The sequence below is a fragment of the Danio rerio genome, chromosome 9, assembly GCF_049306965.1.
Source record: "Danio rerio strain Tuebingen ecotype United States chromosome 9, GRCz12tu, whole genome shotgun sequence".
In the NCBI taxonomy this organism is placed as follows: domain Eukaryota; kingdom Metazoa; phylum Chordata; class Actinopteri; order Cypriniformes; family Danionidae; genus Danio; species Danio rerio.
The window spans coordinates 21,538,407-21,561,921 of record NC_133184.1 but is presented as its reverse complement, the minus strand read 5'-3'; the positions used below and the strand labels follow the sequence as shown (position 1 = coordinate 21,561,921).

At 36.2% G+C, this 23,515-nt stretch overlaps 2 long non-coding RNA genes across 2 annotated transcripts in view; one reads left to right on the top strand and one right to left on the bottom strand.

The window, feature by feature from the left end:
* Positions 1-3,630: 3,630 nt before the first annotated feature.
* On the top strand, positions 3,631-18,329 carry LOC101883821 (uncharacterized). Its single transcript, XR_012385300.1, has 6 exons — positions 3,631-4,036; positions 6,773-15,575; positions 15,658-15,718; positions 15,792-15,865; positions 16,019-17,834; positions 18,073-18,329. It is a non-coding gene; the product is annotated as an uncharacterized lncRNA (long non-coding RNA).
* The window catches only part of si:dkey-287i17.4, a 126,602-nt gene continuing 108,416 nt past the window's right edge, over positions 5,330-23,515 (bottom strand). Inside the window, exon 3 of the long non-coding RNA XR_012385301.1 lies at positions 5,330-6,628. This is a non-coding gene — a long non-coding RNA (si:dkey-287i17.4). The remainder of the gene's footprint in view (positions 6,629-23,515) is intronic.

Below are 23,515 nucleotides of genomic sequence, written 5' to 3'. Positions count from 1 at the left end.
CGTTTTGGTGTGGACGGAGAGCAGTTCAGAAACGCTGGGTAAAACGCGAGTGTGGACGCGGATCGTTTTCAATCTACAACGCCGTTTTAAAACTAAAACGCACTAGTGTAAACGGGGCCTAAGGGAGCCAGGTGTTTGATTTGTTTACTGCTGAGTGTGCTCTATTCTCTGCCTATCAATTCAGATGTAGAGTCTGATATGTTTTATAATTTATAATTAATAAGAATCTACAATGAGTAAGTAAAATGTGTTCAAATGTTTTTGAGGGTTTCTAAAATAAGGCTGTTTTAAGTTATATTGTTATCTTGAACTGTGTACTTGAAAGCTACATTGTTGTTATCTTGAACTGTGTATTTGAAAGCTACATTGTTAGCTAGTTAGCATCTCCTCATATAACTTCTTACATTACTTTTGTTTAAGTATATGTATTTATTGGATATTGCATACTGCCATAATGTACAGATGCTAACAGTTGTATGTATCTTTCGGGCAACTAAGCCAAAATTAAATTCCATCATCTCAGTAAGGTAACATGTGCACATCATCACAGGGAATCACAAAAACATGATACACATAGTCATCCACACACAAAAGCTCCACTGTCCGGTCCCATGTTGTGAGTTTGTTGCTATATTTTTTCAGAGCTGTGTTTCCAACTATGAGTTTATATTTGAAACTATAAAAAATTTTGTTGTCATGAGATAATTATAGCAATAAAAGATTGGATCCTTTGGTTTTTCGGTGTTGCCAACTTTATTTTTGTTTTTTATTATTATTTTAAACTTTTTATTGAGATTTGACAGTTTTTAATTATTTAAAACTTTAAAATTTTAAATAATTATTTTGTGTTTTTTGCTGTTCAGTTTTTTTTTTGTTTTTTTTTTTGCATGGTCAGCATTGAGGAGAGAGTAACACATTTTATTGCAGCACTTTTTGTGTGTGTGTGTGTGTGTGCGCGTGTGTGTGTGTGTGCATGCGCGTGTGTGTGTTTATTGGATATGTGATTGTGATAAATGTTGGCAGTTGCTTTAAAAGTATGCTATATACCAGGGCTGCTCAATCCTGTTCCTGGAGATCTACCTTCCTGCAGATTTTAGTTGCTATCCATATCAAACACACCTAAACCAATTAATTAGGACCTGAACACCACTTGATAATTACGGGCAGGTGTGTTTGATATGGGTAGCAACTGAAATCTGCTGGAAGGTAGATCTCCAGGAACAGGATTGAGCACCCCTGCTATATACCATAGGGGTCAAACTCCAAGTTCCTGGAGAACTGCAGCACAGCAGAGTTTAGTACCCACCCCGCTTCAACATTACCTGTAGATTTCTAACAAGCCTTTATTAGTTTCATCAGGTGTGTTTAATTAGAGTTACAGCTTAAAGTCCCGGTCACACCGCACTTTTCTCCCTAAAGACTTCCATTCATACTCACGCATGTGAGTACTGCAGACCTGGAATGACAGCTCATGTGACAAATTTAATAATTCGCAGCATTGGAAAGTTCAAGCTTGGAGAATGCTGAACGCGAAATCACATCATGTGATTGCTTGAGACCAATCAAAGATCAAAACATGACCGCTCTGGCTTGGTTTTTCAATCTCTTATTATTTTGTTTAATTCCACTACTCGCTTTGTTTAATTCCCCTTCGCAGTGCAGTATGACAGAATTTTGCATGCTCAAACGTTAATGTGACCGCAGCCTTACTGTGACCTGTAATATGTAAGACAATATTTATATCTGCTGATTTCTTTATTTTGTTATACATTTTCTGTTATTTGTTTGTTTGGTGCCAAAACAATAAAATAAATTTGTCTGAAAAAATGTTATGCCTTCTATTTTTAAATAACAGCTAAGAATACTGATTACTTTTAGTAACACTACAATAACTATATATGACATACTATTAATGTGTATATGCAGTATAATGCTGTGATTTGTAACACTACAATACAGCAATTAACTGTACACAGATTTCAGTTAGTTACCACTGCTGCTCTATTACAGTAATTAACTGGCAACACTGTTGCCAGCTACTCACTGTATCGGTTTAGTTACAGTAAATAACTGGCAACACTGTTGCCAGCCACTCACTGTAATGGTTCAGTTACAGTAATTAACTGGCAACACTGTTGTCAGTTACTTACTGTAACCGAACTCTTACAGTGAGTCAACTGTAAAAAAAACCCTGGTAAGGTCTAACAGTGCATAATAAACAAGTGCAAAAAAGAAGAGCTGAACTTTGCAAAAAGTAATAACTGCGGATGCCACAATGGTTGCTTTGTTTCTCTGCAGTTGGCTTATTAATGGCGCTGCATTGCTTAATCACTCGTTTTTATAATAAATAAGATTGTTTATTATTTAAAATTGTAAGATCATGGTCGCGTGAGTTTTAAATTGAGAGTATGCATTGAGGATTTATGGCTATTGATCTTATCTACCCGCGACCCACCCAGAGTTAAACATCAAGTAGGTGCGTTAAAGGTGCATGTATAAATTAGTTGTGTTGCCTCCAGATGCTGTAAATAAATCATATGAATAAATAAATACTAGGCAATTTATTATAAAATGAAATTTAATATTTATTATATATTAGGAAATTGATGATAATGACTATTATTTTTATTTTTGTGTATTAGAAATGAAAAAATCATAATTTAATAATAATATTAATGATGATCATGGAGATTATTCTTGTTATTATTATTATTATTATTAAGTAGGGCATTGTTTATTTATTTTTAGAAAAGTCTACTTTTACAATTTGACACTTGTAAACCAGAGCAGAACGTTCTAACCGGCAGGCCCATGTCATACAGTACAGATATTTAATAAATAACCTACTATAAATTAAAATAATTCATGTATGCTTTTTATTTTCACAAGCTTTGGAGATGTAACATAAATTCCGCTTTTAAATAGTAGGTCACCTATATCTTTCACTTGAGGCTGTGTTCAAAATGACATCAGTGTTTTTAAAGCGCACTGCAAAGGGAGCACAACTGTAAATATGAAGATCGCTAAAACTAAACTGTAAAAATAGGTAAAAAGCAAATTACACCTAAGAGAGATGATCTTAATGCTTTTTTTATTTTTAATCATTCGATGTTTAAATTTTATATTGTTCTAAATTATTAGGGCATAGGGGAATAAGTGGCAATAGAACACATCTAGGAACTACGTTTCAACTACAGCTGTAGTTGCGAGCGCTCAAGTTTGCGATGCAGTTTGCTAATGTTTGTTGGAGCGATATATTTGGGAAATGGCAAATCAACAAACTATGCTTGTAACGACGGAACTTGCGACCTTAGTTGATGGTTTTGGGAAACGCACCCTAGATCTCTGCACTATAGGCCTAGCTTTAATATCACAATTTTCATAATTTAATTATTTCATATTCTATTTAATTCTATTTCATATTATAAAATATCTAATTGTGTGTTCTGATGGTTGGAATGACTAAAGTGTTAGTAATTAATGATAAAAAGAATTTTTTAGTTTTGAGTAAACAATCCTTTGTGGAAACTAGGGGGCGCACAGATTCTTTCTGAGGGGGCAATGCCCCCCTTTGCCCCCCGCTACGGGCCTGATACTCGGCCTATAAGCCTAAATCGAAAAGTGCAAGTGCGCAACTGACAAGCCAACAGCAGAGAAACAAAGCAACCATCGCGGCACCGCAGTGATTACTTTTTCCGAAGTTCGGCTGTTCTTTTTGCACTTAATTATTATGCGTTTAATGTTTAAAAAATCAATAATAAATAGGCCTTCAAGAGTATATCATGTGCTTGTGAAAACATTAAGTGAACATGCAGTGTTTGTGGAAAACATCTTTGTGAGGGAACTTTGCGGAGGTAACGCAAAAATAAAAATTTTTTTTATTTTCCTTCCACCAGTTTTTTTTTTTCTCACACCCATTTTTTATGAAGGCAAAATGGCTATTTACATGATTACAACAGGGTTATAATGGCTGATTGACTGTTTACACCAGGTAATAATATGTTTTTATAGATCGGATTGCAGGCCATTTATAGATGTTACCACGACTGGGGTGGAGTGACAGGAGACAACAGGAGGTAAGATCCAATATGCAGTTTATTCAATGTCAGGAAAGCAGTGGTCATCAGGTGCAAATGGGTATATAAAGGCAGTCCAGAATCGTAAACGTTAAACAGGCAAATGGTCAAAAGGCAGGCGGCTAAACAGGATAACAAGGGTACAAGGCTTTGATCGAGACACGGAGAAACAAGACAGGGAACCGCGTAGTAATGTCACTAGGAAGCAAACAAGACTCGGCAAACTGGAAGCGTGAATGAGTGGCTTATGAATGGAATGAAATCAGTCTGTGAACAAGGCTCAGCTGGTGATGCAATCAGGATAGATGCAGGGCTGATAGTGGAAAAAATTCCTGAGCCTGAACTTTTTTTCCTTGCCCCTGAGGTGAGTAGGGGTGGGGGTTCTATGTATGCAACGCACTTTTAACACATAACTTGTGGGCCCCTGGGCCCAAATATATTAACAGCCTTTGTGTAACCCTGATCATCATTATTGTCAAGTGGCTCTTTTTAGACACATGCCAGTATTGTCAGTGACACATGCCAGTGTCAGTGATCTTGTGACATGTGCCGGTAGGTGTCAGTATAAGCACGTTATAAGCACATTAATCTTATAAGTCTCTTTGCTTTAATATTTAAAAATCATTAGGCAAATGACACCTGTTATCTTACATGCATATATGTTATGAGTTTTCAACATGCATTTTATTATAACTTTTTAAAGGATATTATTTAAAATACCTTAAAATGAAAAAAAGTTAAATAATAAAATAAATGAATGAATTAAAAATAGAGAAGTCCATATTGTAGGGAACAAAGGAACTGCCAGGATGCAATAATATACAGTACAACAGATAAGTGTAACCCCTCCCATACATAAGCATGCCACAATAAATTTGACTGACATGTACTGTCAAATGACTATATTACGTACGGAAGTATGACTACGAATACATAAAATAAATGCGTTTAAATTAAAACATCGTGGAGTAGCTCAGCAAATAAACTAACTTGCGACGCGATAAATTAGGTTAAAAGTCGCGTAATGATTAAATATGGTTTTGCTCGTGTTAATTATTGTCATAAGCTTCGCCGGGTGTCGATGTCACTGCAGTGACATGCAGCACGACACTCTGAGTGACACAGGTCACTACACATGCCACTAGCGAGTGACACATGACAGTGGAAAACCGGACGTGCCACCGGTAGTGCCACTACACTCAGTGGCATGTGCCAGTGTCATCTGTACGTCAGATGTCGTGTCTCTCCATGTTAAAACTGCTACTGTGAATCCGCGTTCAAGAGCACACAATAAGCTAAAACTCGCCCTAAGCACCGGCAAAAACAAATAACAATGAATGTGTCGAGGAAAGAGTAAGGACATATCTTAACTATTTATTAATAAACTTATTCTAAGTCAGTGTCGCAAAGATCCTGACTGGCAACCTTCTTTTGGACTCGCCTTTAGAAATTCATCTTTACGGATTACATGAAGGAGTTTTTTTGTTTTCGATTTGTTTTATTTCGTTAAGTAATAATTTAAAGCTTTCTATAAATATATTTATTATGTCTGTGAGGCATACATTTTGCTTCATTTTGTTAAGCGCTCCCGTTCAAAAACCAGATGACAGAAAGCGCATAATTTTGGTTTTCTTTATTTTATAAAAACGCTGTAACGTTTTTTGATGTATTACTTGTACTTTGTGAGCAAAAATGACGGATAACTTTAAATTGCTCCCACTGAAAAAATGCAAGTGATTGCTCTGGCGCCTCGATGTCCTGCAAGCTTTTTATAAGCAAACTATGCGCCTAATAGCACACATTCTTTAACGTTTAAGCTACCATTGTTTTATACTTGAACTGTTTTATATCTTTTATTTTAGGCAAGTCGTGATGATCTGAGAAGGCAAACTGATCAAACAGACAATGATAGTCTTCCGCTGGGCGCTGTTCGTTAAAAAACAACTTATTTTTAACGAATAAAAAATGCTCCAAACGTTTTTCTAAATAAGCTGAATAAAAAACGAAACCAAATTTAAACACTTTGCCATTAGGCTACATACAAAACTGAACTATTTCATAGCTGAAACACTAAGTTGTTTAAGGAGAAGGGGGAAATATATTTTTGTCCCGTCTATTGCTTCACCGTTATTTCGAGAATAAACCCAGCGTAAATATGCAGATGTCATTCCCAAAACGTATATGTGCCGAAATTGAAAGTTTCATACAAATTCTGAATGGATTATAGCCTGGAAAGTGCAAAGCACGCTCCTCTTATTATCACTAAAAAGCGTCACTAATCTTAGTTCATAGAGATCTCACAAAGATCCGTTATAATTTATAAAGCTCTCTAAATTACACAATTAATCTTTTATTTACATGGCGTCTACACTCAAAAGATGATTCACAAGCACACAAAATGGCATTTAATAAAAACCAATCCGGCGCTTTCAGCAGTGAGTGAATTCTGCGAATCTAGAGAAATGACAGATCAATATCCGTGAACCTGATTTTTTTTTCCCCGCAGCCACAGTACGCCAGAAATTCGGCGTGGTGCCGGAACGCTATCACCCCTGTAGATGAATGAACAGACGTGCGTGTTTGGGAGCAGTGCATGTATGAATGTGTAGTCCTGGGAAAAGCGGAAATGTAGTTTAGAGAGTTCGTGTGAAAAACAGCGATCTTCTGGGAAGCGATCGCTGGTTGTGTGACAATAGATAAAATTATAATGCATAGATCAGGAAAATACCACGTGAAAAAAAAGGTCATGCAATTTTTTAAATAGAATAAATGTATACATTTAAACTGTATTGTAATTTACATTTAAAATATACTATAATTTTTAGAGCGTATTAACACGAATGGCAGGTGTTCTTGATCGAAAAGCAGCAAAACTATGTTGAATGCCGAGCTTGTGTCAAGTTGATAGTACGGAGACTTTTTGAGCATGTTGTTGAGTGATGCTTGGCTATCCTGCTGACAATTGGCAACTATGTAACATCAAAATCAGAAATGCATGTTACTTTGTATAAACTTATCCATGTACTGTATGATGTGAGTCTAGTTACCAGCGTGAAAAACAGGTAGTAATAGAAACGTTTTTATTACGTGTTTGAGGCCATACTATTTGACTACAAAAGTGCAGTCAGTAGGCTACTTCAACTTTTACCAGAGTTGTTTTAAGCATCAGTATCACTTCTTCTTAAGTAGGATGTGTGTATTTTTGCCATCTCTGTCAATTTCTTAAAAATAAATAATAATACAGTAAAAAGTATGGTTAAATTAACAGAAATGTGTCCTTATACAAAAACGTGTGTATCATGCAATCAAAATAGCATTTATTATTTGAATATCACATTAATTTTCTTAAAATAACACATAAGGATGTGCATTATATCAACTAAAACAGAGTTTTTCTTTGTTATAGCAGGTGCAGCCAAACTGCGACACAACAACCACAGAATTTACAGGGCCGTGAGAGATCACCTGTACGGTCTGGCGTTGGCAGACGCAGAGCTGAAAACACTAATCTGCTTTTGTTGTTGTTAATGTTAAATTGACCAATACATGTTTTGTCATTACTTTTGTCTGCAAACATTAGGCTAATAAATAATATTTTTTAAACAAAATGTTGAATTTCTGAATTATGTGAATTTTCTAAAACGTTTATAAAGGTATTTCTCACAACCAAATTTCGACTTAAAATTGACGTATTTTCGACGACATGAAAAAGACGTCTTTTTACCTTTAATTTTCCCACCTGTTTTCCATGTTGTTTGAACTTCTCACAATTACGTCTTTTCACCTTTCACTTTCCCACCTGTTTTCCATGTTGTTTGGACGTCTTACAATTACGTCTTTTTGACGACATGAAAAAGACGTCTTTTCACCTTTCACTTTCCCACCTGTTTTCCACATTGTTTGGACGTCTTACAATTACGTCTTTTCGATGACGTTAAAAAGATGTAGTTTCGTCTTTCACTTTCCCACCTGTTTTCCACGTTGTTTGGACGTCTGACAATGTCGTCTTTTCAACATCTTTTCGACAAACTTTTGCTGGGTGGGTACATGGAAGGGCTTTTGCTGGGTGGGTACATGGAAGGGCATTTTCAAAAACCCATAATATGGGCTCTTTAACAGAGTGAAGATTTTTAAACATAATAGTTTTAATAACTAATTTATATTGCCTTTGCTATGATGACACTACTTATTTGTCTACTTTTTTTTTTTTTGCAATATGTTAGTATAAATTCAGATTTCATTGCAATTTAAAGAGTTATTTGTATAAAAGTGGTTTATTCTTTAAGAGAATGGAACAAAAAATATTATGGGGCTAATAATATTGATCTTTTTTTTGAACATTTGAACATTATTTTTAAAATGGCATGAATTCCAAACTAAAAGAAATAAAAATATTTATTATAGGAAAATATTTGAGGAAATACTGTGAAAATGTCCTTAGTCTGTTAAACATCACTTTGATATTCATCATATTTTAAAAATATTACAGGTATCACAGAAGGGCTAATAATTTTGACTTCAACTGTATGTATGCTGTAAACAAAATCTATTAATTAGCAGGTTCTGTATTTTGTGATTTACATTTTCCCCCTGTTTTTTAACGCTAATGAATTGCATTATTGCAGACTTTGTCTCTCTAAGACTAAACACACGAAAATTTCAGAAAATCTCCTGGCAGTTTACTAACACTAACCCAGATAATCTTCAAACAATTAAAAATGTCAATAAATGTTTGTTATTTATTTATATATTTATTTATTTTAGCTTTCAACATCAAAAGTGTGTTGGTGGAATGACCAACATAAAAATGTTTGCTAAATTAATTTTGCAACAAAATAAAAATGTGTTATTTCATTTTATCTTAAAGATGTATGTTCTATCATATTAGTAGTTTGCAAAAAGTATAAGAATTAGAAAAACTAAAAGTTTGCAGGCTCATTCACACACAACATAACTCCAGTGTTTCTCGTGTGCTTTTCTCCTTTTCTCTCATTTAACAGGGTAGAAAGGAAAGATGAACTTTGATTCAAACCAGGATATTGTAAGTATTTCCAGTATTTATTGACTGTACCAGTTACTATAATCTTTATCTGTTCTTGTCAGAGAAATTACATTTTTTATTTTTTTGCATGTTTGTCTTGAACAGTTAGTGTAAGTTAGTTGAACTGGAAACTCACATGTTCATTACAGCGTGTCTGTCACATATACACAACTGCATCTGCTGCAACACACCACAAACATCAATGTCACACTTCTTAGTCCACTTGGTCTTTGTAAAATCACTTTCCATTTTCCACCTCACTGAAAGTGTCTTAGCTATAAATATGACAACATAAATTGCACATCTGAGCTTTGAGTGTGTGATTCACTTCACTTTTTGTTTTCATAAGGTCTACAGTCTTCACACAGCTTCATGAACAGGAACATTTCTTCTTAACACACCAGTGTTTGTACCTGCCAGTTAGTGGAACAATACAGACATTTTCAGTTTTCATTCGGGCTATTAAATGTGTTTTGGCTGGAAAAACTTTTTTGAATAAAAAAACATGTAATTTTTTTTCTCTTTTTATCACACAGTGAAATAAGCTGTTTAAACTTTGATTGAACATATTCTACATTGGATGATTATTAATAAATAATCAGGATATTAACTGACAAAAATACCTGAGAGGTTAAACTTGGGGGTTGAAAGGTTGTTTATAATTACTGATAAAAAAAAAAAAAAAACATGAACATATTTTGGTGGAGTAATACTATTTCAGTGGATCTTTGACATGTTGTGTTGTGTCAAAGTGTGTTTAAAACAGACATTCTTGTTCAGGTTAAAAAAAGAATCTCTTATTTTCTTACTGCAGGAGAACACATGGTGGCGCCATGATAAACACTGACCTGCAGCAATATAACAATAATCAACAGGAAAGATCAAGCCATAAGTCTTTCACCTAATTTCACCTTTCTTCATTTAACATATTTCAACATCACACGAACATACACTTGTGTTTGGATTTGCTTGGATAAACTAAATAATAAATGCACAATATAAGGAATCTGTTTTATGGTATTTATTTCTTTAATTGAAAATATTGCGCCTAGAATAGCTTCAATGGTATAAGGAATTTCAAAGCAACATGTATCATTCTACATTGATTAAGGGTGCTTTCACACTAGCACTTTTGGTCGGTACCCGAGTTCATTTGGCGTCATAGTACAGTACGTTAAGCTAGTGTGAACGTGTCTTCTGAACTCGGGTGCGCACCCGTGAACCGTACCTGAGTCCGCCTGAAAGAGGTGGTATGGGGTACGGTTTACGCAAACTTAGTTCACTTCTGATTACTGTACCGCCAACTGTACAACAAACTATCGTTTTCATAGCATTCGTTCATGTGTGTGTCTGTGTCACGTTTCACACCTTGGTGACATGAGTGGGACTGAGCCTGGGCAAACAGTGATACACAGTGATGTCTGCTTGTCTCCTTTAAAAACAGCCTCTGCAGACACTGTGGCTGTTTCTCAATATGCGTTCTTGTCTGAACTTGCGTTCTTGTGTCCTCATGAAACGTCATCAACCTTTGCTAAAGTACTGTTCCAATTCAAAGTTCACTTTTTATTCTCATTTTATTGTTAACGTACAGTGAAACTGATGAATCCATGGTGAGATAAGTGATGTTATGAAGTACACTGCTGTTCCATTTGAAAAAGTACCCGACTTGTGTCCTCGCGTCCTCGGGAGTTCGTTCTTCCAAGTCTGAACTTCCAAGGACGCAAGTCTGAACTTTGCGTACTTGGTATTGAGAAACAGCCTGTGTGATGTTGTAGGAAGCAAATCTTGAGGTAACAAGTAGAGGGTATGTGGAATGAATGACTAATAAAGGGAAAACAAGACAGGGAAGCATATGGCACAAAGAGAAAAACAAAGCCATGTGCTCACATCAAATAGGCTGAGAACATACAGCCAATGAGAACACATTAACTATGTGCACACACAGAGCAAAACAAGAAAACAAAAACTCATGCTACAAAATACACAAATGACAACACAAGACTTTAGACTGAACAAGAGAGAGAAGTGCCCAGTTAGTGAGTGAACACCCAACCATCCACTCACAAGTTTGACATGGATGTCTGAGTCCCAGGGCCAAATCAAAACCAGGATTGATAGAAGTATCTCATGGTTGAACAGCAGGCCATGCACAAATAAACAAGTGAGTGTGCCCACAACAAGACACAACAACAAGTGAGAGAGAACATGACTTGAGCTTGCCACAACCACACACTCACTACGAAAATATATAGACATGAGACAGTATGGCCTAAGAGAATGCAAACTTCACACTTCAAAAGAGACAAGACAGGCACAGTGTCTTTCCCAAAACAAGATTAAAATGACAGAGCCATGACAGTATCAGAAACAGAATATCAACCAGAGAGTGCCTGAGGTAGTCCAAAGAAAATAGTACATCTTGCAGTTAACTTGCAACTTGCAGACAAATGGGCAAGATTGATTCGTTTTAATGGAGTTTGACTGTTTTTTTTAAATACTTTCACAATCCAGGAGTCAAATATTCTGCTAATTTGGAGCAATCACCGGACATAGATTCGACAAACAGTGTTGTTGTTTTGAACATCAGAATATTCTCTCAAGCACAATAGCAGGCCTATAACAATTGTTTCTACAATACCTGTCTCTGCCATTGTTTTGTAAATGTTAAGCTTTATTTCAATTTCAGAAAACCATTATCAACTTTAGAAAACAGTAATTTTGCTAAATGATTGGTCAATGTCACAGAAACAGTCCCTGCGATTGCTACTTTTCACCACAAGAGGGTTTCATCACACGAGTTTTGACATTCACAATCTGGACTTCCTCATGCCCCTGTACCTAGCAGAGATGGCAAAAGTACACACATCCTTTACTTAAGTAGAAGTAAGTACAGATACTCGCATTTAAAACGACTCTGGTAAAAGTAAAAGTACTGACTACACATTTGTACTTAAGCAAAAGTAAAAAGTAGTAATTTGAAACAGTCCAAAGACGTGGTATAGGTGAATAATAGGTAACTAAATTGGCAGTAGTGTATAAGTGTGTGTGTGAATGTAAGTGTGTAGGGGTGTTTCCCAGTACTGGGTTGCAGCTGGAAGGGTATCCGCTGTGTAAAACAAATGCTGGAATAATTGGCGGTTCATTCTGCTGTGATAACCCCTGATAAATCAGGGACGAAGCTGAAGGATAGTGAGTGAGATAGGTAGGTAACTATTCCTCACATCCTATTGATACAAAATAACTGACTCCAGTTTTATGTAAAATGTTTTTTGCCAAATTTATGAAAGTAGCCAAGCAGCATCAAACTCTGCAATATAGCCTCACAAAATTGTTTAAAAAGGCGGCCCATGTATCATCATTCTGACGCAAACTCAGCGTTCAGCATGTAGTTTTTCGGCTGTTAGATCAAAAACATCAGCTGCCAGTCATGTTGATTCACTCTAAAAAATATTCTTTAGGCCGGTCTATCTTTATAAATAATGTCTTACATTTTACACTGAATTCTGTCTAAAATATATAGATTTTTTTTTTCTCTTTTGGTAAAACAACTTCTTATCTAAGTTAACTGCAGACTTTTTTTTTTTGCACTTGGTTAAAGCTGCTTATTTCTTCAAAGAGCAGCTCTTATACATAACCCAGAAATAAAGCAAATTAACCGCAATGCATAATTTTTTTTTATAAAACATTTGATTGTTTTGTTACTAAATGTAAAAATCTTTACAAATAAAAGCACAATTATTTGCTGTATTAGATTGAAAGCCCGTGCAGTAATGATCAAAAGTGGGCAAAAAGCTTAAGCATGTAAACACCCTCTTGTTTACCTGTGATCTGATCGAGTAAAAGGTGTATTATTACTCTGTAAATTACTCTGTAAATGTCTTTGCTGACTCTCTCTCTTAGTCATTCCAGCCTTTCTTATAGTAATCTTTATAAATTAGCCCACATACGGTGTGCGATAGCCACGCACTAGCATCCAGGCGCAAAATGAGGAAAAATAGACTGCTTGCTTTAAAAAGGTGCTGTTAATAAGAAATAATAAAGATTGCGCGACCAAACACATAAAAACGAAAGTAACAAAAATGGTTTTGAAAATGTAAGGAGTAGAAAGTACAGATAATTGTGTAAAATTGTAAGAAGTAAAAGTAAAAAGTTGTCAAAAAAATAAGTAGTGGAGTAAAGTACTGATACCAGAAAAATGTACTTAAGTACAGTAACAAAGTATTTGTTCTACGTTACTTCCCATCTCTGGTACCTAGCCCACTGTAAAACCTAATAAGTTAAGGTAACTCAAACCATTTGACGAAGCCGATTGCAACAAATCATTTAAGTTCTAAAACTAATTCTAATGAGTACTGTCAACTTAATCCATTTGAGTAAATAAAGCAGTTCGAGCACAGTAAAACCCAATAAATGAAGAGAACTCAAACCAACTGAGTATTGTAACCCAATAAGTTAAGGCAACTCAAACAGTTTAAGAAAACCAATTTCTACAAACCATTTGAGTTAAAAAACTAATCTATATGTATACTGTGAACTTACTTCATTTAAGTTAAAGTAATCATGTGTTTAGTTAACCCATTACCTTCAACACTGAGTTCAGAACTCTTTTCAGATTCAATACATTTTGAGTTGACTACACTCATTTCATTTGAACATGCTAATTGTTGGGTTTTACATAGCAATTTTAGTTAATTCCTCTTCAAAATTATTCTTTGTCCCATTCATTTGTCCCAAGGGTTATTTACAGTATGTACAGCAGTAATACACCACATCGATAAAAAGCGTCCACAGACCAGACAAGAATTTAACATACACAAAGACAAATAAAAACTGCAGCTAAAAAGAGGTTCACTAGGTAAATGTTTTAATAGTTTATAGATAAATAAACAGTGATTGCACACCTAACATGGACAGGGTGATATCTCCTTCTGTTGATAGTGTTCAATGCTTGATTGGCAAGTTGGGGAAAATAATTCTTGTACCTCTGTTTAAGAGTGCATGGAGTTCTAAAATGTAAGGCAGATGCTAACGATTGCTGCATCTACACTGCAGATCTTGATGGTCAATTCAGATTTTGTGACTGAATCTAAATTTATTTGACTTGCTTATAGTGTCCTTTTGTATCTGCAACTCATATCCGATATTTACATTTATTGTATATAACAAAACAACACTAAAGTAGATGCACTGGAACTGGAAAAGGAAGTGAAGAAACACTTGATAGTTACCGACTGTCATTAGAAAATGAATTGAAAATGGTACAAGATTCAACCTTATGCAAATGATGAAGCCGGGGTGATTGTACGATGCTTTGCTTTCCACAACACATTTAAAGGAGGGAAAAATAATGCTATCTTAAAAAAAGAGGAGAGTTGTTGCAGCTTCAGTGAAAGTTGCATTTATCACTACTACATCAATAGAGAGATGTGTGGAGACCCCAAAGGACTTGTGAGTGGTGGGATCAAATTCATGGAGTCTGGGGTCAGGAACAAGGTTTTTTTTTGACATGCTTAGTAAGTGACTGTCTCTTTTGACAACACTTGACAAAATTTTGCCTGGCTATATATGTGTAGAAATGCATTACAGTTGAAGTGTGGTGGCTTACAACTGTCACTGGTTATTGCACACTGGATCATATCTTTGACATAAGTGACGCGTCAGTGTGCCTTATTGACTGGAAGTTTTGCCAAGCATTGCTAGATGACATAATGTGCAACTACATCAAGCTGCCAGAAAGTAAGGAACTTCTAACAATTATTTTTGTATGTATTAAATAACCATTGGGATTTTTTTTTCAGTGTCAAGGGGCTATTGTCAGGAGCCATATTACCTGTCATCGAACCATTTAAAAACCACACAGACTATTTTAATTGTAAAGGGTGGCATTTGGCAATCTACAAACTGTTGACCACGAATTCTGATAGGACAGTTATATTTTTTTCTGCCTGGTTGTTGTCTCTTTCTCCACATAATAAAGTTATTACTTCATTTGATAAATTTGACTGTTGGGTTTTACAGTGTACGTCTTCAAGCCATAGAGATTTGGGACACCACCTCCCGTATGTAGATGCACAAAATGAGGGATAGGGGTAAAAAGAAGGGCTAAGAGGTAAAATTGGAATTGGGCTTAAGTATAGGCATTTTTTATGAAAAACAAACAAACAAACAACAATCTGAGGTTGGTCAAGAGTAACATGGCATAAAATACAGAACAGTCTCACTTGAAAAAAGGCACTGAAGAATGTAATCAGTTGCTTAATCTTTGTTTCATATGTGATGGTGTAGTGCAGCTGATTGATATGAGTAACCAAAATGTGATGGTGCTGTGCAGCTGATTGGCATTGACATCGGCCAATCGGCACGTAGCACCGCCTTTTTAAACCTGATTGGTTGGTGCTTGGGATACGTCACGTCCGACTCCGATGCACTGGTTTGGGTGTCTGTAGCCGCTGCTACAGGTAGAGGCTCTGCGCTCGTTCTAAATTTTTTGTAAGTTGTTTGATTCGACCCACGTTAATCTCTCTTTTGGCATTGTTCTAGTGCATCGTGTGGCGGTGGCTTTTCCCTTGGCTGTGGTGGCTGGATGACTGTTCAATTGCAGGTATGTGATGGCTTTTAACTGGCTGAGTAATGGGGTTTAGCTGCATTTAACCTGCGTGTTTCATGCCGTACAGCTATTAATTCCGGCAATTCGCTGTATTGTATCGACCAACGAGTGATTAGAACGTGTCTGAGTGTGCGCCCATTGGTAAGAGAAGCACGTATGATTTGATGTGATCATTTAAAGGACCATGTTAATGGGCTTGTTTGCGCTTTTCCTCCTTAAGATCCTCCTTTTTCCCTTTCTTTCTCCCCTTTCTCTTTTACGTCGGATCTTCCTCTGGTATCATTTGCCTACTAGCTCCCGTGTTCATCGCTATTGCTGTGGTTACCGTAGATCGTCTTCAACTGCTGATAATGCTAACGCCGGCATATTGGCTGCCGCTTGGACACCACCAATGCAGCTGTTAGCGTGCTGCTTTGTGCTCGCCTTCATTCTTTCATTTGTTTACTTGTGTTGGATAATTGATTTTGTTAACATTAGCAGTGTTCTGCTTTTTGTTGTGTCTTTAATTTATGCAAAGCATTGATTTTGTTTTCGTTATTAAGATTATTCTTTTGTGTGTTTATTAGTCTTATTTCGAGTTACCGTTAATGTTTGGGTTTAGTGTAGGTCAGATGGTGCAACTAAAGCTGTAGCTATCTTTCAATTAGATCATGTAAAGTAGGTGTTAACCTGATTGACCCACTTATTTGTGTTTTGTTGGTTATTTATTTTTATTTATTTCAGGAACTGAGGTTTCCCCCGGTGGATGACGGGTCACTTTCCACTGGTGGTGGTGTTTCTCTACCGTGTGCTGTGGGACACAGTGCGTGATAGCGTGATTTTTGAGTGCACTGTGGTGTGTGCGTGTGCTGGGGTAAAGTCTGTCCACTTGTACCCAGTCAGTGGGAACCTCCAATCCTGGTTTGGTTTTGTTTATTTTTTGTTTCTTGTGTTTAATAATGAAGTGGGAATTTTTGATGTGTTTTTAAGAACCGTACAATTTGACAGTTTTATTCCAAATAAATATTTTTGTACTTTTGCATTTTACCTTTCTGGGAGAAACGAACCTGTGTCCTTTTTCTAATAGTTGTTTCCCTGGGTAACTCCCGGGGTGGCGTAGTTGGTTATTTTTATTTAAAGAGATTTAAACCCTACTCTATACCCTCGTCACACATAGTTTGACATTTTGACTTTAAAACTTCAGCTTTACAAACACTTTTGTGCTGGATTGGATCAAAATGAATAAACCACCCCTCTCAGTTCAATAATCTTTAAAAACTGTTTTTTTTTTTTTTCTGGACACAAACTCCCACATTAAACTGAAGTGAAGATCTGTCAGCCAATCATGTCAAATACATAAACTGACTGGATGACAAAGTGTAACACGGAAAAAACTATCACCTTCAGTTTAATTTTAAGCAATTACCAAAAATTCATTAAAAACTAAGAGGTTTCACATTTTTCAGAGTAGTAAATGCACCCTTTTTTTGAACCCTTAACAAAATTTGTGCTCTTGAAATAGGATGGGGGTTCCAGACTTTAAGAAGCCCTGCTCTGTAAAATAAAATGATTAAAGTTTTACCCACCTTAAATTGTCCAGTTTCTTAAGTGCAAACATTTGTTGTTGGTCTCCCTTACACATACACCAGTATTCAGGTCAAAAACGTTGGTTATCAATCAAGGTGACTATATATTTGTAAGATGTTAGAATTCTGTCATGGCCCTTAAAGATACTGTGCTCGGGGCTTTGAAGATATATCTGATATCAATAGAATATTTTTTATGCTAACTTAGTAACAATAACAGAATTATCTGCAAGCTTAATGATGTGCCTGTTTTCATACTGGCTACAACAATCAACAAACAACATTGAAGGGAGCCAGTAGATGTTAACACACTGTTCACCCTAACCCTCTGACACCTTTAGGTTTTCACAACTAATAGGTCAAGACAAAAGACCTATCCTTGAGCAAGACTAACCTTGGCAAAAGGAACCACCACAGACTGTTTTCATAGAGATGTTGGGAGAGTGACATTAGAAATGTATAATAAAAACATTGGGCCTAGTTGCCCTAAACAGACTTTCAGTAGGCAACCACTAATAGAAACAAAACCGTGTTAAGCTGCTCATGTGTTTGCCACAAAACGCAAGTGGTGCTCGCTGCAGAGCCATTTGAGGAGAGCTAAGCTCCAGCGAGGGGGAGCTTAAGCTTGAGCTCCACCTTTTTTGCACTTCTTCTACGAGAGTTGTCACTGGGGGTAGGGTTAGGGGTGGGGTTGGTGTACGCATTAAAACAGCTTACAGGAGGAGGAGCGACAGGTCATGCTCCCCCTCGCTGGAGCTCAGCTCTCCTCAAATGGCTCTGCAGCGAGCACCCTCTCACAAAACATCCCTCGACCGCAGTTTATGTTTGACCCCCATGAACTTCAATCACTCCACAACACGAATTTACCGCGCTCACCACCAATGACAACAACACCTTTCACTCATCACTTCCGGTGTGTAGTACATTCTGCATCACTTCTGGTGTGTGCTACATTCCCTTTGCGTAAGGAATGTGTAATTGTAAATTTGTTTTAGAACTGGTAAAAGTGTTTTGTCGAATAAATTATTATTTTTTAAATGTACATTTGTTTCATCATTGGTAAAATCATTTTTCCTATGTAATTGTGTCTTATGAGAAGTAAAAATGTATATTTTCTTAAGCTTTGTAAAAGTGTTTCACACTTTGTAATGTTGTTTTGCACTTCCCGGCCACCGTAGGAAAGTAATAGGTGCCTGTAACGAGGAGCCTGACACGGAGGGATCCATTTGCAGTATATTTAATAGACACAGTTCAATCACAATTATACAATACGCATTTGCATGTGAACTCACATCAACAGTATTCAATAAGGGTCGAAGGGCTGGCGGCTGACAGTCACAGAGTGATATAACAGGCATGGATCAGTGGCAGGCGGCTTGGTTCAGAGTCTCAATATCAGGCGTGGGTCAAGGGCAGGCGGCGTGGTTCAGAGTCCAGATACAAGCAAGGTTCAGGACAGGCAGGAGGCACCTCAGAGTCAGTAACAGTCCAGGATAATACACGGGAGATCAGGCAAGGGAATAACGCTCAGAGATGTTAGCCATGGCAGAACAAGACTTCGCACTGAACTGGTGTGTGAGCGTGGCTTATATCAGGGAGCGTGGGTCGTTAGCGGGATTGGTCTCAGGTGTGTGCGCTATCAGTTTAAGTGGATCATGTAATGCTAAAAGTCTGGAGATGGTGGCCTCTGCTGGCCAGCCAGGGGAATGACTGGGACAGAATCAGTGACAGGTGCCCATTTTTTTTTTCATTATTTCTCTATTTTTTTTTTTTTTTTTTGCTGTCTCAGAAGTTTGTGTCTTTAAAAGTCAGCCAGCAAACACTCAGATAATCAGGTAATAATTCACAGAGAATAAAGAACCATATTTAAAATTGTTAAATATTTATTTAAATGTTAAATAACTGCTTTCTTATTGTATGCAGTTTTTAAAAAAAAGTATTACCCCAGTCATTATTGCTTTTATTACTATTAACATTATTATTAATAATAATAACAGCAACAACAAAAACAACAACAACAATTAATTCATAGATTGATTTCTAAAGGATCATGTGACTGAAGACTGGAGTAATGCAGCTGGAAAATTATCTTTAAAATCACTGTAATAAATGGTTAAATAAAATGATAAACTACTTTTGAACAGTTATTTTATAGTGCAATAACATTTCACAATTATACAATATGTACTGTATTATGATATAATAAATGCAGCTTTGGTGAGCAGGAGAAGCTTATTTTAAAACATTTAACAATCATACTGACCCCAAACTTTTGACCAGTTGTGTGTAAATATTTTATAAGCGAAAATGTGCACTTTAATTTTGATACCCACAGACCTCGTCACCAAATATAAATCAGAGAGGTCAGACTTTCTCATTCAGAGCCTCATTTCAGTAGTCAAGTTTTGTAAAAATCTATCTATTGAATTAATCAATCTATTAAAGAAATGTTGGCTAAAAATCTGCGTTTTAGGTTATAATAAAAGAGAGAAACAACAGGTGGACTGAGACTGCATCAGATCATGAAGCAAAGCAATGTTGATCTTTTTTTTGAGCTGTCAGTGCAGAACAAAACAACAGGCCTAATACAACATATTATAATATTAAAATAAAATAATATAAGTTATCAGATGGTAACTTTGGTCAATTTTCCTTACGGATAAACAGCTCTCAGTAATATTTCAGCATGTTTTCACTTTCGAACAGCAGTATTAGACAAGAAATGCACATTTGTCAGTAGGAATGACACCCTGTCCTCTCTTCATATAGCTGTATATTTGGCTATTGCACAATCATAATACGCTGTGATATAGCCTGGGTCGTTAGTTTGTTGGATTGTTTTGTTTTCTCACCACAATCGGTCCGCTCAGTCGAGCAGAGACCATCTCATTTAGGCGATCTCGGACCAATTGATTTGGTGCAGATCCGAGCGATTGCTGGATACACAAATGCCAAACAAACCGCGCTAACAGGGGAAACGAGACAGATTCCAAAACAAATGTCTGTGTGTGAAAGGTCCAAAGGTCAATTGACAGACAGTCGCTGCCAAGGTAAACTTTTGTGACAAGGCAACACTGGCCCGAACATCTCTCCTTACTGTCGAGCCCTGACATATATAAAATCAAATCACTTTTATTGTCACAAATATCAGCAGCACGTGTGTTATGATGAGTGAAAAGCTGCACATCTTCATAAAAGAGGCCGATGTAGATGGTTCATCCCAATTGTCACTTGACTTCTTTAAAGTGCCAGTTTCTAACCTGGTGCCCATGTTGATGTCTATAGTAAGCAAATAAAAAAAAAATTACGAATGTACTAACGTTATCACTTAGCTCCTAATGTGAATGGGCGGGGCTAATGTGACAGACGTAGAACAGCGAGATTTCTATTCTGAGGTTGTAAACTACAATTTGTAATGTGATTTTTTTGTTTCTCTCTGAGTGAATTCACTCAGAAATATGACAGGTGAAGTTTACCAAAAAATAAAAGATAACATTTTCCACCATAACAAACATTTTCTTGCGCACCCCTGGTGGTCAGACAGTTTAGGAACCGCTGATCTAGATTGAGAGAGTAGACTAGAATGTCATCAATGTAGGTGATTAAACATTTGCTCAGTGAATCATGAAGATTTCATTGATTAAAGATTGAAAGAGTGCAGTTTAGTTTGCTGGTACATAGGGCATGACAAGATACTCATAGGGTCAAATAGTGGTTGGGAAGGCAGTTTTCCACTCAACTATCTCACGGATTAGAATCAGGTTGTAAGCGCTCAAGAGATCAATTTTGGAGTAAGGTTATTATAGTGTTGGATTTTTCATTCTTTTCAGAATTTATTAAGTTTTGACCTTATATTTTTCAAAATAAGTTAGTTTTAACAGAGGTTGGTAGTAACGAGTTAAATTAACTAGTACTTTTTGAGTAAACCTAAATATACTTTTACACTTACTCAAGTAAATTATTTGAGAAAAATCAGTACTCATACTACACTACATTTAGTGGCTTTCCTCCATTACTGTCAAATAATAATAAAAATGATCCATATGACTTGTTTGCCAATATCGCAAGGCGCCGCATTGGGAAGGTTGTGAGGTTGCTTTATGGATGTGTCTCCTGCTTTCAGTTAGAGCACACGCGCCTATGTTGGAATAATGGCTGAAGTTTAGGAAGACGTGCGAGTTTATACTGCTGTCCCACCATGTCGCCATCTTCGGTTCCGAGAAGGACGGGAAAGCTATCTGTGCAGTGACTTTATCAGAACAGGGGCCTGTTCCAGTAAGGAGGTTCAAGCAACTCTGAGTTTAACTTGAACTCTGAGTTGAATTATAGAGAGATTAAAAACTCTTTAAAAAAAAGTTTACGGTTTCAGAACAGCTGATCAGCTGTGAGTTAGGTCAATCAACTTTGAGTAGAGCAACTCAGAGTTAAACGCACACAACCGCAACTAAAAGGCATTATCAATGGAGAGCAGAAATTACAAGTGACCATGGGAAAATCTGAAAAAAGGCATCAGCATTTCTTTCTCCAGCTGAACTTGATGTGCTCATGCTAAGTTGTAGCAAATATGACCATATATTTAAAAAAGCAAGACCTCTGTCTCAGTGAAACAGAGACCGTTAGTGTGGGAAAACATAGTTGCTCAAGTTAATGCTTAATTTTATATTTAAAGTATTTAAATGTTTAAGTAAAATAAAGTAAGTAAGTTAATGCTTGATGTTTATTAAATTTACACTTAAAAAAGTGGGGAATTGGCCTGAATTTTGAAATTATGTCAGATGTAATTGCATTAAATTACAAAACAATAGGCTACTGCAAAGTTTCTACAACAAATTTAAAACTGCATAGTTTATACAACAAAGCTGATCAGTTCAAATAGATTTAAAAGTGCACTTGTGTGTCTGCCTTTATTATTGATCAAGTGGTGGGGGTTGATATGACATTTAGAAAAGTAAAAAGAACTAAAAAAAATAGTTTTTAAATTGAGTAATAATCCCGTTAATCTAGTTACAGCACAAGTCGAAGGTCTGTGAATTTAAGCTAATCATTTATTTAAAAAAGACAAGCCATTCTTGTACGTGGCTTTGTTCTTTGTGTGACTGAAATGTAGGCAATAGCTATGTTTCCATCCAAAAATATTAATTAAATTTATGTGCAAAACTGGAATAATGCATAAAAGATATGCATATAAAGCTTATCCGTCCAATGACAAACAAAATTATCACTTCCTGATTAACTGGCGCTAAATATCAACAGTAAAAACAGAATTTACTGTGGTAGAAGCAGCTGTGTGAATATTTTCTTTATTTAATAAATATGCTTGTGGGCATTTGAAGTTGAGAACAGACGCTCTGGACATGCTTTAAAGAGACACTCTAGAGGTCATTAATAATATAATAACATAAGTACTGAAAGGGTTAAGGCATTTTAGAATGACCAAAAAAAAAAAAAATCAGATGTGTTACAGTGTGCTCAGCCTGCTGCTTTGTCCATTTACAAACATTTTCATGCACATACTGGAATTGGTTCAGTAAAAATGTTTCCATTGCAGTTAATGCGCATCTTTTCTTAACAAATAAAAGTTTATCCTACTTAGATATGCGCATATGTCTTTATGCATATTTTGTGCATCATGACATTTCTTTCAATATATCCAAAATGAGCATTAAAATAGGTGGGTGGAAATGTAAGGCTAGGGCGAGAAATACCGATTCTTCTTTAAAAAATGGAGGAGACCGACAAAAACTCAGAGTTTAGAGAATATTTAAAAATAGAAAAAACATTGTCCACACTTTATTGTCCACACGTGTGGAAATTCATTTTTGGCCTCCCAAACATCACAAATACAAAAACACAAACACAGAACACAAACACAAAGCTTCCTACACCACAAATCACCAACACACAACCCAAAACATACAATCTATTTCATAGTCATTTATTCAGTATAGTAATAGACTCATTTTTACGCGGCTGCCATTTTCAAAAGCGAAATCGAGGCTGCGGTGGTAAGAAACCCGAAAGTATCATTGGGAGTTACATAGGAATGTTGTGTAACTTGCTATATATCTTATCAGCGAAAATAAAGTGACACAAATTTATCTTTTCACCGCCTTTCGGGTGACCCGAAGTTCTGTTCTGAATGAATGATGAATGTAAAAAGGGATATCAGAGTTATCAAAGTTAAGGGAAATGGCACTAGTTAGCTAACGTTTTCTTTCCCAAACAC